We start from the raw sequence: 17169 nt of genomic DNA on the forward strand, positions 1-17169 counted from the left end.
CATTTTTAATAGAAATAATAAAAATACACATCTGTGTAACTTCACCTCAACTACTACATCAGAAGCTGAAGCTTAAAAAGATGTAATTTATGAGGTACTGTATCAGAAAATATATCTTGAATTACACAGCAAAATATTTTCTACTTATGCTATTTCTATTTGGATTGGAGTTTTTTATAATGTTCAGCTTCTAAAACAGAAGTTAGGCTCATAAGTATAAAACAAGTACTTTGCATTCTGTGATCTGTGAATCACTTAGACATAATGGCCCCAAGTTTCCACATGATTTGCTCCTGATTTTTAGGAGCAACTGGTGGAGAACGGAGTATCTTAGAAATCGGAATTCTCCACATTTAAGTTTTCTAGTCAGGTAGAACAGTTTCACTTTTGAACAGAATTTTTTTTTCAAAAGGGGGCGTGTCCGGCCACTGACGCCTGATTTGAAAGTTTCCACAGTGAAAACGTACTCCAAACTAACTTAGAATGGAGCAAGTGAAGATTTTTGTACGCTTGAAAAAACCTTGTCTACACATTAAAAAATCAGGCGTAGGTTACAAATTAGGCGTCGGGAACGAGGTGGGGGGGGAGGGGGGGGAAGGGAAGTCATTAAATTCTACAATAAATCCTTAGTTATACTTATACAAATATTATACAAATAAATGCAACCTGAATAAACATTTATAAGCAAAGAAAAGATTAAATAAACCATGTTCCTACCTGTGTGAAAGTGCTTCAGGCAGGCCTTTCAGGCAGCGGTTTGCCGTCGGGACCGACCGACGGCAGGGGGGCAGTGGGAGGGAGAAAGCTGCAAGAAGCCTCAGTACTTGAGGCAGCCGTTTGCCGTCGGGCCCGACGGATGGCAGGAGGAGGGAGGGAGAAAGCTGCAAGAAGCCTCAGTGCTGATCATTGAAGGGCAATGTGGTTTTATTAAAAAATGTTAAAAATTGAACAGCTACAAAGAATTTGAATAGTCTCAAACAAGTGCATGTGTCCCGTTTATCACAGTCTATCTTTAATTACAGAATGCACTCCCTCACCCTCACACACAGAAATATTAAGAACATTAAAATGCAAGCCTTCAAGTTAATGTTGTTGTGAAGGTTTCAAGTACCACTGGTTAAGAAAAGGCACAACAAAATACTGAGATACATTTAAAATTGAGCCTCTTTACAACTATTTTGGTGTTTGAGAATTTTTTTGTGTTGATCTGACAGAGATCTATTGAAAGAATGTTTTTCATCAAAAGGACTCGCTAAATAAAATGTTAAATGTGGGTACTAACCAATGATGCCAACGTACAGTTCAAAGGTTCAATAAACAAATTTTTACTTTTTCAGCAACACTTTTTAAAATGGCCGAGTGCCAATGTTTCCTTCACACTGCGCGTGCGCGTACGCTCCAACGCGCACGCGCAGAGTTGCCGGCACGAAAAAAACTCATTTAAATTGTACCTGCCCCCTCCTTCTTACAAAATCGGCGCGAGTGGTAAGCTCCGCCCCCTGGGCGCCGCACCAAGCAGACATCGAGCTGCAAAACGCTCGAGAATAGCGCGTTAGTTTTCAGGCGCCGTTTTCGGCGCGAAAAACGGGCGCCCAGCTCTGAGAGGCACCTGTTTTGCCGCGTGTGGAAACTTGGGGCCAATGAGTTTAAACTATGAGCATAAATGAGAATTTGAATATTTTAAAAAACAGTATTACCACATTTGACATTTTTAATTCAAAAATAAATAGAAATACTACAAAAGGGGAGCAGCAATTAGGATGGGAACAGTAAAGAGTTAATGTTGTTGTGAAGGTTTCAAGTACCACTGGTTAAGAAAAGGCACAACAAAATACTGAGATACATTTAAAATTGAGCCTCTTTCGAACTATTTTGGTGTTTGAGAGTTTTTTTGTGTTGATCTGACAGAGATCTATTGAAAGAATGTTTTTCATCAAAAGGACTCGCTAAATAAAATGTTAAATGTGGGTACTAACCAATGATGCAAACGTACAGTTCAAGTGTATGCAAATTTGAAAAATCTGATCTCTTTTAAAAAAAAAAGAAATAAAACAAAAAAGTTTGGAAATAATCTAAAAATGTCATTTTCTCGAATGAAAGACAGAAATGCCATTTGGGGGAGACGAGATAAGATATGGAAGTAGCCTTGGAAATAATTTGCGAGAACTTGAATTGCGAGCACTTGTATGTTAAGATAGTTTATAAACTATCACATGTTTTTGACTACAGGAAACCAGACAATCCTGGCCAGAATTACTACCCACGATACGAATGAGGTTACGCGCCACAGCAAATCGAACAACAAGATTAATCCCCTATGAACTAATGACTGGATGAGTAATGTAGTTACCCAAGGGAATAGTTACAGGAGGGGCAGAATTAGGACCATTACAAGATAGAATCAGGAAGTATGTGATTGAATTGAGTGAGCAGTTGAAAGGAATGCAACAGGAGGTCTGAGGAAGACAGAGAGAGGAGGATGAAGATGATGGGATAAATACCTCAGCTATAATCCCCGAGGTGGGGGCTAAGGTAATGGTTAAGAAGTGGCAGATAAACCAGGATTCGCACCTAGGTGGAGCGGACCATATGAGGTGGTAATCAATGGTGACACATGTGTATGTATAAATATGAAAGGTGGGGGCCAATGGAAACATTGGTCCCAGTTGAAAGAATATAAGGGTATGGCTGATGGCGGAACCTAAGATACTCCCGATAATCCACTCCTTAAGATATGCCCTAGAGTACAAGGAGTGGAGGGGTGCATTGATAGATGGACTTTTCGGAGGACTAGGATTAATATTTTCAATACTAGGGGTACTTGCCATAATGAAATGGATTTGGGAAAGGTCACATGTCCGGAGAAACGGTGAAAATGATCCGGTAGAAGTAGAAATGGTAAGAATCTAACTAAAAAACTAGAATATCCAGGATGTATATAAACAAGATCATCACCGCCCTTATGATTCTACAAGGACAAGCTACAAGGCTGCCCCTAGGGGCCCAGAAGCACATACTCACACCGGACGGTACAACAACTACGTAAAGCAGCCTCTAGGGGACGGCATCCGAGTGTCAGGAGCGTTTAGCTTGAAGCCACAAGATAAGTGGGTAACGAAATGTTACCTGAATATTGTAAACCAGGGGAATTAACCTCGGGAAAGCGCGTGGTAAGTAAACCTGGAGCAGAAGTAATAGTACATTGTCCGGACCCAAACAGGGACATGGTCTTAGAGCCGTCCTCATTAAAAGCGATAAATTGGGTCATATGTCAGGAAGAGAGAAAGTGTTCAGGTCCAGCAGAGATGATTTATTGGCAAAAATCTATAGTCACGACCCCAGGACCAACAACACTACCAGCAATTCTTGCCCCTTCCTTACTGAAGGTCCGCCCGGCGGGTTGGTGATGAGATCGGAGGGAATGTTGTTATTTTGACAATGTGCAGCATGAAATGTTATCTGTGATCATAAATTTAACAGCCCTATACCTGCCAGAAAAATTTAGCCCCAAGACTAAAGCATTGTACACACGGTTTCTAGACAGAATCCTGAGAAAAGCAAGTGGAGCAAGGGAGTATCACAAGCAGCTGAGGTACAAAGGAGGAAGACAGAGGAGATCTATAGGGAATGACGTACTAAATACAGAGACCTTTCTAGTAAATGCATTAGATATACAGGCGATCCAAGCAGGAGTAAATAGTTTAAGGGGAATGATGGTGGTACTAATGAGGAAACAGGCTGGGATAGGGATAGAATCTTCAGAGTTAGGATCTAAAACATCCAAAATACTGCTAGAGGGTATATCCGTATTGGAAGGCCATGCACGAATAATTAACAAACTAAATAAGCAGAAACGAGAGGATGATGCCGAGGACAAGAAAAGAGACACGTGTCATGCCTATGGGAGATGGATGATCGGTCAAGTGAGACACAATATGGATCAGATACAAACCGGGCGAGTTCAGATTGGATAAATAGCACCCAGTTGAAAGAAATGGCACAGTACACTGGGCCATTAGATGCCTGCACCCTGAAAGGAATGACTAGGGTGTATGCGGTTACAGGAGGATGTAAGGGGAAACAAACCCCTATGGTAGGGATAATACTAGTGATCCCCGTAATAAATCAAGGCTCATCTTCAATATGAAGTTGAAAACATAGGGATAATATGAGGGGAAGAATACATCCGCCATTACCCGATGGACCAGTATGCAATCAAAAAGAATGGAAAGATAAGGGGAATATCTTTATCCGGGTACCGGAGAGAAGGAAGCCAAACTATATGCCCTCACCCAGTCGGAGACGGGAGCAAGGATAGCTGCGGGTTTGACAATACTACGGAAGGATGTGTCATTGAAATGAGCACTGCCTGAACCATACCCACACATTACGCCTATCAAGGACGAGGAGAATATTGTGTGGTAACTAGCCTGAGAACTTACGATTATGGAGGCTTGACTTGTAACATTACAATGCCTAACTTTTGCTCTACTCCCAGAGTGTCGGTGGCAGTGGGAAGAACACACATCACGTATATACATGCTAGGAAGACAATGACATTAAATATAAACGATGAGATTAAGCAAAATATTGATGATTACATGGAAGAGCAAGCACCACCAATTCCCCTGTGACTTGAAGATTTAACTGAGTTCAAAGGACCATTAAGAAATAACATTAAAAGATATTATGAGCTAAAGGTTAAAGGCAAAGAACTAGACAGTGAAATAAAGGATAACCTGAAAAATCCGCCTTGGTACTTGAGATTATGGAATTGGGAATGAACATTGAAATACATTCGTGGATAAGGATCCTTTCACATACCCTAGTGGCAGAATAGATAGTAATAGCCTTGAGTTGGTTGGTGATGTTATGTAACAAGTGCAAAAGACAGAAGAGCAAAGCTACAAGCTAGGGATCAGGTCAAATTGTTTCAGAATGGATACCTGATATGATTTGTGGGTGCTCCCAAACTATTGCCTGATCACTGAGACCGGGACGGAATACACGTGAATCAGACAAGGTGAATAATTGGTCATGTTGGGTTAGATTAACCATATGACCAAAGAGGGGATTGAAGGGGTTAAAAATCATTAGTATTTCTAAAAAGTTTGTGGCTAAGCTTAAGTTGAGCATAGGACTATAACGTATAATTCTTGAGAAAGGAGTATTTGGCAGATGTCTTAGTATAGATAGAATTACATGAGATAACGATAAACACCCTATTAACAGAAGATTTAGTCAAGGACAAATAGGTCTGGGAAAAAGTACTTTCACAGGAATTGCTCAACCATAGAAAAGTAATGATATAGCATGTAACTGATCAGATAAAAGGCACTCAGAGGAGGTAATGAAGCTTTCTGTCAATATAATTGTATTAACCAATTAATATTTGTAATCACAGTAGTTAGGCAAAACTTTGTGACACAGCAGGGAAACAACAAATAGAAAGCTTCCGTGTGGAACTTCATGATTTTGTATGTATTTTGACTGTATAAAAACAGTAACCTGATGATTGTTTGGAGAACGGCTGGTTTGGGTCATCGAGTTACTGAACTCGTGTAGAAGCTGAGTACTTTATAATAAACGATTCTTTTCTCCAAAACAGACTCCAGCGCATTGGAGAGGCAGCAGTCAGAGGAGTTTTGGCATTCCGGGGGAGCATTGAGAGGCCTATAAAGGCCCAGCGTGTCGGAGAGGCGGCAGTCGGAGGAGTTCGGGCAGTCTGGGGAGCGTCGAAAGTCCTATAAAGGCCAGCTGGTGCAGTTGCAGCAGGGAGAGAAGGCAAAAAAGAAGCAGAAAGAAATTGAAAGGTGACATCACAGCCAAGGGATTAAATGAATGGCTGGTGATTGGTAAGTAGTTTTTCTTTTTCTTTTCTATATCAGTAAGTAACCTTTAGCATTGTTGTCGCCAATTTAAGTGTATCTAAGGGTTAAGTCATGGCAAGACAGCTCGGACACGTGTTATGCTCTTCTACTATGTGGGAAGTCAGGGACGCTTCCGGTTTCCCTGATGACTACATGTGTGGGAAGTGCATCTGCCTGCAGCTCCTGACGGACCGCATTGTGGCACTGGAGCTGTGGGTGGATGAACTCTGGAGCATCCACGATGCTGAGAATAACATGAGTAGCACGTTTAGTGAGTTGGTCTTACCACAGGTAAAGAGTACACAGCCAGATAGGGAATGGATGACCAACAGGAAGAGCAGTGCAAGGAAGGTAGGTCCCCTGCGGTCATCCCCCTGCAAAACAGATACACCGCTTTTGGTTCTGTTGAGGGGGATGACTCATCAGGGGAGGACAGCAGCAGCCAAGTTCATGGCACCGTGGGTGGCTCTGCAGCACAGGAGGGCAGGAAAAAGAGTGGGAGAGCTATAGTGGTAGGGGATTCTATTGTAAGGAGAATAGATAGATGTTTCTGCGGCCACAACCGAGACTCCAGGATGGTATGTTGCCTCCCTGGTGCAAGGGTCAAGGATGTCTCGGAGCGGGTGCAGGACATTCTGAAAAGGGAGGGTGAACAGCCAGTTGTTGTGGTGCATATAGGTATCAACGATATAGGTAAAAAATGGGATGAGGTCCTACAAGACAAATTAGGGAGCTAGAAACTAAATTAAAAAATAAGACCTCAAAAGAAGTAATCTCAGTATTGCTACCAGTGCCACGTGCTAGTCAGAGTAGGAATCGCAGGATAGCTCAGATGAATACATGGCTTGAGGAGTGGTGCAAAAGGGAGGGATTCTTGGGACATTGGAACCGGTTCTGGGGGAGGTGGGACCAGTACAAACCAGACGGTCTGCACCTGGGCAGGACCGGAACCAATGTCCTAGGGGGAGTGTTTGCTAGTGCTGTTGGGGAGGAGTTAAACTAATATGGCAGGGGGATGGGAACCCATGCAGGAAGACAGGGGGAAGTAGCATGTGGGCCGAAGCAAAAGATAGAAAGAAGAAAAGTAAAAGTGGAGGGCAGAGAAACCCAAGGCAAAAATCAAAAAGGGCCACATTACAGCAAAATTCTAAAGGGGCAAAGTGTGTTAGAAAGACAAGCCTGAAGGCTCTGTGCCTCAATGCGAGGAGTATTCGGAATAAAGTGGACGAATTAACTGCGCTGATAGGAGTTAGCGGGTTATGATGTAATTGGCATCACGGAGACATGGCTCCAGGGTGACCAAGACTGGGAACTCAACATCCAGGGGTATTCAACATTTAGGAAGGATAGACAGAAAGGAAAAGGAGGCGGGGTTGCATTGCTGGTTAAAGAGGAAATTAATGCAATAGTAAGAAAGGACATTAGCTTGGATGATGTGGAATCGGTATGGGTGGAGCTACGGAATACCAAGGGGCAGAAAACGCTAGTGGGAGTTGTGTACAGACCATCAAACAGTAGTCGTAAGGTTGGGGACAGCATCAAATAAGAAATTAGGGATGCATGCAATAAAGGTACAGCAGTTATCATGGTTGACTTTAATCTACATATTGATTGGGCTAACCAAACTGGTAGCAATACAGTGGAAGAGGATATCCTGGAGTGTATTAGGGATGGTTTTCTAGACCAATATGTCGAAGAACCAACTCGGGAGCTGGCCATCCTAGACTGAGTGATGTGTAATGAGAAAGGACTAATTATCAATCTTGTTGTGCGAGGCCACTTGGGGAAGAGTGACCATAATATGGTAGAATTCTTTATTGAGATGGAGAGTGACACAGTTAATTTAGAAACTAGGGTCCTGAACTTAAGGAAAGGTAACTTCGATGGTTTGAGGCGTGAATTGGTTAGAATAGACTGGCAAATGATACTTAAAGGGTTGATGGTGGATAGGCAATGGTAAACATTTAAAGATCACATGGATGAACTTCAACAATTATACATCCCTGTCTGGAGTAAAAATAAAACGGAGAAGGTGGCTAAACCGTGGCTAACAAGGGAAATTAAGGATAGTGTTAAATCCAAGGAAGAGGCATATAAATTGGCCAGAAAAAGCAACAAACCTGAGGACTGGGAGAAATTTAGAATCCAGCAGAGGAAGACAAAGGGTTTAATTAAGAGGGGCAAAATAGAGTACGAGAAGAAGCTTGCCAGGAACATAAAAACTGACTGCAAAAGCTTCTATAGAAATGTGAAGAGAAAAGGATTAGTGAAGACAAACATAGGTCCCTTGCAGTCAGATTCAGGTGAATTTATAATGGGAAACAAAGAAATGGCAGATCAATTGAACAAACACTTTGGTTCTGTCTTCACGAAGGAAGACACAAATAACCTTCCGGAAATACTAGGGGACCGAGGGTCTAGTGAGAAGAAGGGACTGAAGTATATCCTTATTTGGTGGGAAATTGTGTTCGGGAAATTGATGGGATTGAAGGCCAATAAATCCCGGGGCCTGATAGTCTGCATCCCAGAGTATTTAAGGAAGTAGCCCTAGAAATAGTGGATGCATTGGTGATCATTTTACAATACTCTATCAACTCTGGATCAGTTCCTATGGACTGGAGGGTAGCTATTGTAACACCACTTTTTAAAAAGGGTGGGAGAGAGAAAGCGGGTAATTATAGACCGGTGAGCCTGACATCAGTAGTGGGTAAAATGTTGGAAGCAATTATTAAGGATGAAATAGCAACGCACTTGGAAAGCAGTGACAGGATCGGTCCAAGTCAGCATGGATTTATGAAGGGGAAATCATGCTTGACAAATCTTATGGAATTTTTTGAGGACGTAACTAGTAGAGTGGACAAGGGAGAACCAGTGGATGTGGTGTATTTGGACTTTCCAAAGGCTTTTGACAAGGTCCCACAAGAGATTGGTGTGCAAAATCAAAGCACATGGTATTGGGGGTAATATACTGATGTGGATAGAGAACTGGTTGGCAGACAGGAAACAGAGAGTCGGGATAAACGGGTCCTTTTCAGAATGGCAGGCAGTGACTAGTGGAGTGCCGCAGGGCTCAGTGCTGGGACCCCAGCTCTTTACAATATACATCAATGATTTGGATGAAGGAATTGAGTGTAATATCTCCAAGTTTGCAGATGACACGAAACTGGGTGATGGTGTGAGCTGTGAGGGGGACGTTATGAGGCTGCAGGGTGATTTGGACAGGTTAGGTGAGTGGGCAAATGCATGGCAATGTGAGGTATCCACTTGGGGGGCAAAAACGCAAAAACAGAATATTATCTGAATGGCGGCAGATTAGGAAAAGGGGAGGTGCAACAAGACCTGGGAGTCATGGTTCATCAGTCATTGAAAGTTGGCATACAGGTACAGCAGGCGGTGAAGAAGGCAAATGGAATGTTGGCCTTCATAGCTAGGGGATTTGAGTATAGGAGCAAGGAGGTCTTACTGCAGTTGTACAGTGCCTTGGTGGGGCCTCACCTGGAATATTGTATTCAGTTTTGGTCACCTAATCTGAGGAAGGACGTTTTTGCTATTGAGGGAGTGCAGTGAAGGTTCACCAGACTGATTCCCAGGATGGCAGGACTGACATATGAGGAGAGACTGGATCAACTGGGCCTTTATACATTGGAGTTTAGAAGGATGAGAGGGGATCTCATAGAAACATATAAGATTCTGACGGGACTGGACAGGTTAGATGCGGGTAGAATGTTCCCGATGTTGGGGAAGTCCAGAACCAGGGGACACAGTCTTAGGATAAGGCCATTTAGGACTAAGATGAGGAGAAACTTCTTCACTCAGAGAGTTGTTAACCTGTGGAATTCCTTGCCGCAGAGAGTTGTTGATGCCAGTTCATTGGATATATTCAAGAGGGAGTTATATATAGCCCTTGCGGCTAAGGGGATCAAGGGGTATGGAGAGAAAGCAGGAAAGGGGTACTGAGGGAATGATCAGCCATGATTTTATTGAATGACGGTGCAGGCTCGAAGGGCCGAATGGCCTACGCCTGCACCTATTTTCTATGTTTCTATATTTCTATGTAGAGAAAATGTTTCCACTAGTGGGGAAGTCCAAAACTAAAGGTCATATGTATAAGATGGTTATCAATAAATCCAATAAGTAATTCAGGAGGAACTGTATGTATTACCCAGAGACCGGTTGCAATGTTGAACTCGCTACCAAATGGAGTACGTGAGGCAAATGGCATTGATGTATTTAAGGGGAAACTAGATATGCACATGAAGGAGAAAGGAATAGAAGGATATGCTGATAGGGTCAGATTAAATAGAAACATAGAAACATAGAAAATAGGTGCAGGAGTAGGCCATTCTGTCCTTCTAGCCTGCACCGCCATTCAATGAGTTCATGGCTGAACATGCAATTTCAGTACCCCATTCCTGCTTTCTCGCCATACCCCTTGATCCTCCTAGTAGTAAGGACTACATCTAACTCCTTTTTGAATATATTTAGTGAATTGCCATCAACAACTTTCTGTGGTAGAGAATTCCACAGTAGGGTGGGAGGAGGCTAGTGTGCAGCATAAGCACCGGCACTGACCAATTGGGTCGAATGGCCTGGTTCTGTGCTGTAAATACTACAAAATGGACAGTGTGGCACGGACCAGCCTATGAAGTACTAGCAGAGGTACATCTGCACCGAGGGTCAGTAGAGGCCCTTTTAGCCTGCCTTGCAAAATCGAGATATTTTACCAATCACATCAGTATACCTTTGTTGGCGCATTAAGAAGATAAAACTGCCTTGAGAGACATGTTGTGAAAGTGAAAAGCATTACAATTCCATTATATCTGGATTACATTTAATGGCTTAATGTAGGAATTGATGCTTATTTTGTGATTAAGCAGGATATACTCAGTATTAAAACCAATACGATCATCTTCCATATTGTGTCCTGACTCAAAGCATTATATGGATCAGGTCTGGAAAATTACACTGGCAGGCCTGACTTAAAGGTACTTTCCAGTTTCGAGAAGTTGAAAAAGAAAGGAAATATGTATCATTCTCGCTCGCTCTTTCGGCATTTACTATGTGTAGCCTGTTATATATGTAAACTTGTATTTACTCTGAACAGCCACCAGAGGGCTCACCCTCTGGAGTCCCAAGGGAGCCCATAATCCCTTGTGAGTACAGGTATTTAAGGAGGCCTCACAGGTTGGAGAGGCACTCTGGAGACCTGCAATAAAAGACTACGGTCACACTTTACTTTGAGCTCACAGTGTTCAGTCTGACTCTTTTTCCATACATAACAACTGCGATGAGATACAGATAGCGAACCCAAAAATGCATAGAACAGTGGGCATCCTGGAGAAATTCTCGGAGGGAGATGATTGGGAAACTTTTGTGGAGCGACTTGACCAATACTTCGTGGCCAATGAGCTAGATGGGAAGAGAACGCTGCCAAACAAAGGGCGATCCTCCTCACCATCTGTGGGGCACCAATGTATGGCCTCATGAAGAATCTGCTCACTCCAGCGAAACCCACAGAGAAATCATACAATGATTTGTGCACACTGGTCCGCGAGCATTTGAACCCGAAGGAAAGCATTCTGATGGTGAGGTACCGGTTCTACACCTACAAAAGATCTGAAGACCAGGAAGTGACGAGTTAAGTCACCGAGCTAAGATGCCTTGCAGGGCATTGCGAATTTGAAGGACATTTGGAGCACATGCTCAGAGACTTTTTCGTACTTGGCATTGGCCACGAAACCATACTTCGCAAATTTTTGACTGTAGAGACCCCAACCTTGAGTAAAGACATAGCGATAGCCCAAGTGTTCATTGCCACAAGTGACAATGTGAAGCAAATCTCTCAGCACACAAGTGCTGCTGCAAGTACTGTAAATAAAGTGACATTGTTTTCGAATAGCAACGTACAGGGCAGGTCACACATGCCTGCAGCTGCACGCCCGCAGATGTCTCAGAGTCCACCATCAAGGGTGATGAATGCAAAGCCATTAACACCTTGTTGGCGCTGCGGAAGTGATCATCGTTTCCATTCATGTCGCTTCAAAGGGTACGTTTGCAAGGGCTGTGGAACAATGGGACACCTCCAATGTATGTGCAGGCGAGCTGCTAATCCTGTTAAACCTGCAAACCATTTGCAGAGGAGGACAGATCCATGGAGGATCACGACGAACCAGAGCCTCAGAATGAGGAGGCAGAGGTACATGGGGTGCACACAGTCAGCACGAATTGTCCCCCGATAATGCTGAATGTTGAAATAAATGAACTCCCGGTGTCAATGGAACTGGACACAGGCGCGAGCCAGTCCAAAATGGGCAAAAAGACTTTCGAAACACTGTGGTGCAACAAGGCCTCAAGGTCAGTCTTTACTCCAATTTGTACGAAACTAAGAACTTATACGAAAGAACTGATTCCTGTAATTGGCAGTGCTACCGTAAAGGTCTCTTACAAGCTATCACTCTGGGTGGTACCGGGCGATGGTAGCACGCTGCTTGGCAGGAGCTGGCTGGGAAAGATACGCTGGGACGATGTACGATGCTATCGCCCGCTGGCGACACTTCGTGTGCCCAGGTCTTAAACAAGTTCCCTTCGCTGTCCGAACCAGGCATTGGGAAATTCCAAGGAGCAAAAGTGCAGATCCATCTAATTCTGGGGGTGCGACCCAACCATCACAAGGCGAGAGCAGTACCGTACATGATGAGAGAAAGGGTAGAGATCGAGCTAGACCGGCTGCAACAAGAGGGCATCATTTCACCGATTGAGTTCAGCGAGTGGGTCAACCCGATCATTCCTGTCCTCAAGGGTGACGGCACCGTCAGAATCTGTGGTGACTATAAAGTAACGAGCAATCGTTTCTCCTGCAGGACTAATACCCACTTCTAAAGGCCAACGACCTCTTTGCAACACTGGCGGGAGGAAAGACTTTCACAAAGCTGGATCTGACTTCAGCCTACATGACGCAGGAACTGGAGGAATCATCGAAGGCCCTCACCTGCATCAACACGCACAAAGGTCTTTTTATTTATAACAGATGCCCGTTTGGAATTCGATCAGAGGCGGCGATATTCCAGAGAAACATGGAAAGTTTACTGAAGTCGGTCCCGCACACCATGGTTTTCCAGGATGACATCTTGGTCACAGGTCGGGACACAGCCGAGCATCTGCAGAACCTGGAGGAGGTTCTTAGTCGACGCAACCGCAAGTGGCTCAGGTTAAAATGCTCGGAGTGTTTTCCTGGCGCCTGAAGTGGAGTTCTTGGATTGCAGCGGACGTCATCAGACCCACCAACGTGAAGACGGAGGCAATCGAGAACGCCCAAGGTCACAGAACGTGACAGAGCTGCGGTCGTTTCTGGGACTCCTGAACTACTTTGGTAACTTCTTACCGGGTCTCAGCACACTGTTAGAGCCACTGCATGTCTTATTATGGAAAGGGGACAAATGGGTTTGGGGCAAAAGCCAAGAAAATGCCTTTGTAAAAGCGAGAACATTGTATGCTCAAACAAATTGCTTGTGTTGTATGATCCATGTAAGCGTTTGGTACAGCGTCGTCATATGGCGTCGGGTTTGTATTGCAACAATCTAATGATTTCTGGAAACTGCAACTGGTTGCTTATGCATCCAGGAGTCTGTCTAAGGCTGAGAGAGCCGAAAGCATGATTGAGCAAGAAGCGTTAGCGTGTGTCTATGGGGTAAAGAAAATGCATCAATACCTATTTGGGCTAAAATTTGAATTGGAAACTGACCATAACCCACTCATATCCCTGTTTTCCGAGAATAAAGGGATAAATACCAACGCATCGGCCCGTATCCAGAGATGGGTGCTCACGTTGTCCGCATACAACTATGCCATCCGCCACAGGTCAGGCACAGAAAACTGCGCCGATGCTCTCAGTAGACTGCCATTGCCCACCATGGGGGTGGAAATGGCACAGCCCGCAGATCTCGCCATGGATATGGAAGCATTTGAGAGTGAGCAATCACCCGTCACTGCCCGGCAGATCAAAACCTGGATGAGCCAGGGCCCCTTATTATCCCTAGTCAAAAGCTGTGTGCTTCACGGGAGTTGGTCCAGTGTCCCAGTGGAAATGCAGGAAGAGATAAAGCCGTTCCAGCGGCGCAAAGATGAAATGTCTATACAGGCAGACTGCCTTCTGTGGGGCAATCGTCTTGTGGTTCCCAAGAAGGGCAGAGACACCTTCATCAATGACCCCCACAGTACCCACCCAGGCATCATAATGATGAAAGCGATAGCCAGATCCCACGTGTGGTGGCCCGGTATCAATGCGGACTTAGACTCCTGCGTTCACAGATGTAATACATGCTCGCAGTTAAGCAATGTGCCCAGGGAGGCGCCGCTAAGTTTATGGTCTTGGCCCTCCAAACCATGGTCTAGGGTACATGTCGACTATGCAGGCCGTTCTTGGGTAAAATGTTCCTTGTGGTTGTAGATGCGTACTCCAAGTGGATTGAATGTGAGATAATGTCGGCTAGCACATCCGCTGCTACTACTGAAAGCCTGTGGGCCATGTTTGCCACACACGGCCTACCCGATGTCCTGGTGAGCGACAACGGGCCACGTTTTACCAGCGTTGAGTTCAAAGAATTCATGACCTGTAATGGGATCAAACATGTCACATCTGCCCCCTTTAAACCAGCATCCAATGGTCAGGCAGAGAGAGCAGTGCAAACCATCAAGCAAGGCTTGAAGAGGGTAACTGAAGGCTCGCTGCAGACTCGCCTATCCTGAGTCCTGCTTAGCTACCGCACGAGACCCCACTCACTCGCTGGGATCCCACCTGCTGAACTGCTCATGAAAAGAGCATTTAAGACAAGGCTCTCGTTAGTTCACCCTGATCTACATGAACAGGTAGAAAGCAGGCGGCTTCAACAAAGTACATACCATGATAGCGCAAATGTGTCATGCGAGGTTGAAATCAATGATCCTGTATTTGTTTTGAATTATAGACAAGGTCCCAAGTGGCGTCCCAGCACTGTCGTGGCCAAAGAGGGGAGCAGGTTGTTTCAGGTCAAACTTTCAAATGGACTCATTCACCAGAAGCACTTGGACCAAATCAAACTCAGATTATCGGACTATATTGAGCAATCCACCTTGGACCATACCTTTTTTGATGCCCCAACATACACACCAGTGGCAATCGGCACCACGGTTGACCACGAAGCAGAACCCATCATCCACAGCAGCCCAGCAGGACCCAACATACCAGGCAGCCCAGCCAGGGCCCAACAAATGATTCAACAATACCAGCTTTCACACTGAGACGATCAACCAGAATACCAGGATAAGAAGGGCCCCAGATCGACTCACGTTGTAAATAGTTACACTATTGACTTGGGGGGGGGGGTGGGAGGGGGGGAACTGTTGTTATATATATGCACTTGTATTTACTCTGTACAGCCACCAGAGGGCTCATCCCCTGGAGTCCCAAGGGATCCCATAATCCCTTGGGAGCACAGGTATTTAAGGAGGCCTCACAGGTTGAAGAGGCACTCTGGAGACCTGCAATAAAAGGCTAAGGTCACACTTTACTTTGAACTCACAGTGTTCAGTCTGACTCTTTCTCCAACATAACATAGTCCTCTATCCCTAATACTTCAATATGTATCCCTCTAGCCCTGATCCTTCAGTGTGTGTATCCCTCTATCCCTGATCCTTCAGTGTGTGTATCCTTCTATCCCTGATCCTTCAGTGTGTGTATCCCTCTATCCCTGATCCTTCAGTGTGTGTATCCCTCTATCCCTGATCCTTCAGTGTGTGTATCCTTCTATCCATGATCCTTCAGTGTGTGTATCCCTCTATCCCTGATCATTCAGTGTGTGTATCCCTCTATCCCTGATCCTTCAGTGTGTGTATCCCTCTATCCCTGATCCTTCAGTGTGTGTATCCTTCTATCCCTGATCCTTCAGTGTGTGTATCCCTCTATCCCTGATCCTTCAGTGTGTGTATCCTTCTATCCCTGATCCTTCAGTGTGTGTATCCTTCTATCCCTGATCCTTCAGTGTGTGTATCCCTCTAGCTCTGATCCTTCAGTGTGTGTATCCCTCTATCCCTGATCCTTCAGTGTGTGTATCCTTCTATCCATGATCCTTCAGTGTGTGTATCCCTCTATCCCTGATCCTTCAGTGTGTGTATCCTTCTATCCATGATCCTTCAGTGTGTGTATCCTTCTATCCCTGATCCTTCAGTGTGTGTATCCCTCTAGCTCTGATCCTTCAGTGTGTGTATCCCTCTATCCCTGATCCTTCACTGTGTGTATCCTTCTATCCATGATCCTTCAGTGTGTGTATCCCTCTATCCCTGATCATTCAGTGTGTGTATCCCTCTAGCCCTGATCATTCAGTGTGTGTATCCTTCTATCCCTGATCCTTCAGTTTGTGTATCCCTCTATCCCTGATCCTTCAGTGTGTGTATCCCTCTATCCCTGATCCTTCAGTGTGTGTATCCTTCTATCCCTGATCCTTCAGTGTGTGTATCCCTCTAGCTCTGATCCTTCAGTGTGTGTATCCCTCTATCCCTGATCATTCAGTGTGTGTATCCCTCTATCCCTGACCACTCAGTGTGTGAATCCCTCTATCCCTGATCATTCAGTGTGTGTATATCCCTCTATCCCTGATCATTCAGTGTGTGTATCCCTCTATCCCTGATCATTCAGTGTGTGTATCCCTCTATCCCTCACCACTCAGTGTGTGTATCCCTCTATCCCTGATCATTCAGTGTGTGTATATCCCTCTATCCCTGATCATTCAGTGTGTGTATCCCTCTATCCCTGATCATTCAGTGTGTGTATCCCTCTATCCCTGACCACTCAGTGTGTGTATCCCTCTATCCCTGATCATTCAGTGTGTGTATATCCCTCTATCCCTGATCCTTCAGTGCGTGTATCCCTCTATCCCTGATCCTTCAGTGTGTGTATCCTGCTATCCCTGATCCTTCAGTGTGTATATCCCTCTATCCCTGATTCTTCAGTGTGTATATCCTTCTATCCCTGATCATTCACTGTGTATATCCCTCTATCCCTGATCCTTCAGTGTGTGTATCCCTCTATCCCTGACCATTCAGTGTGTGTATCCCTCTATCACTGATCATTCAGTGTGTGTATCCTTCTATCCTTGATCCTTCCGTGTGTGTATCCCTCTATCCCTGATCATTCAGTGTGTGTATCCCTCTATCCCTGATCCTTCAGTATGTGTATCCCTCTATCCCTGATCATTCAGTGTGTGTATCCCTCTATCCCTGATCATTCAGTGTGTGTATCCCTCTATCCCTGATCCTTCAGTGTGTG

Source organism: Pristiophorus japonicus, chromosome 3 (assembly GCF_044704955.1).
Source record: "Pristiophorus japonicus isolate sPriJap1 chromosome 3, sPriJap1.hap1, whole genome shotgun sequence".
NCBI classification, from domain to species: domain Eukaryota; kingdom Metazoa; phylum Chordata; class Chondrichthyes; family Pristiophoridae; genus Pristiophorus; species Pristiophorus japonicus.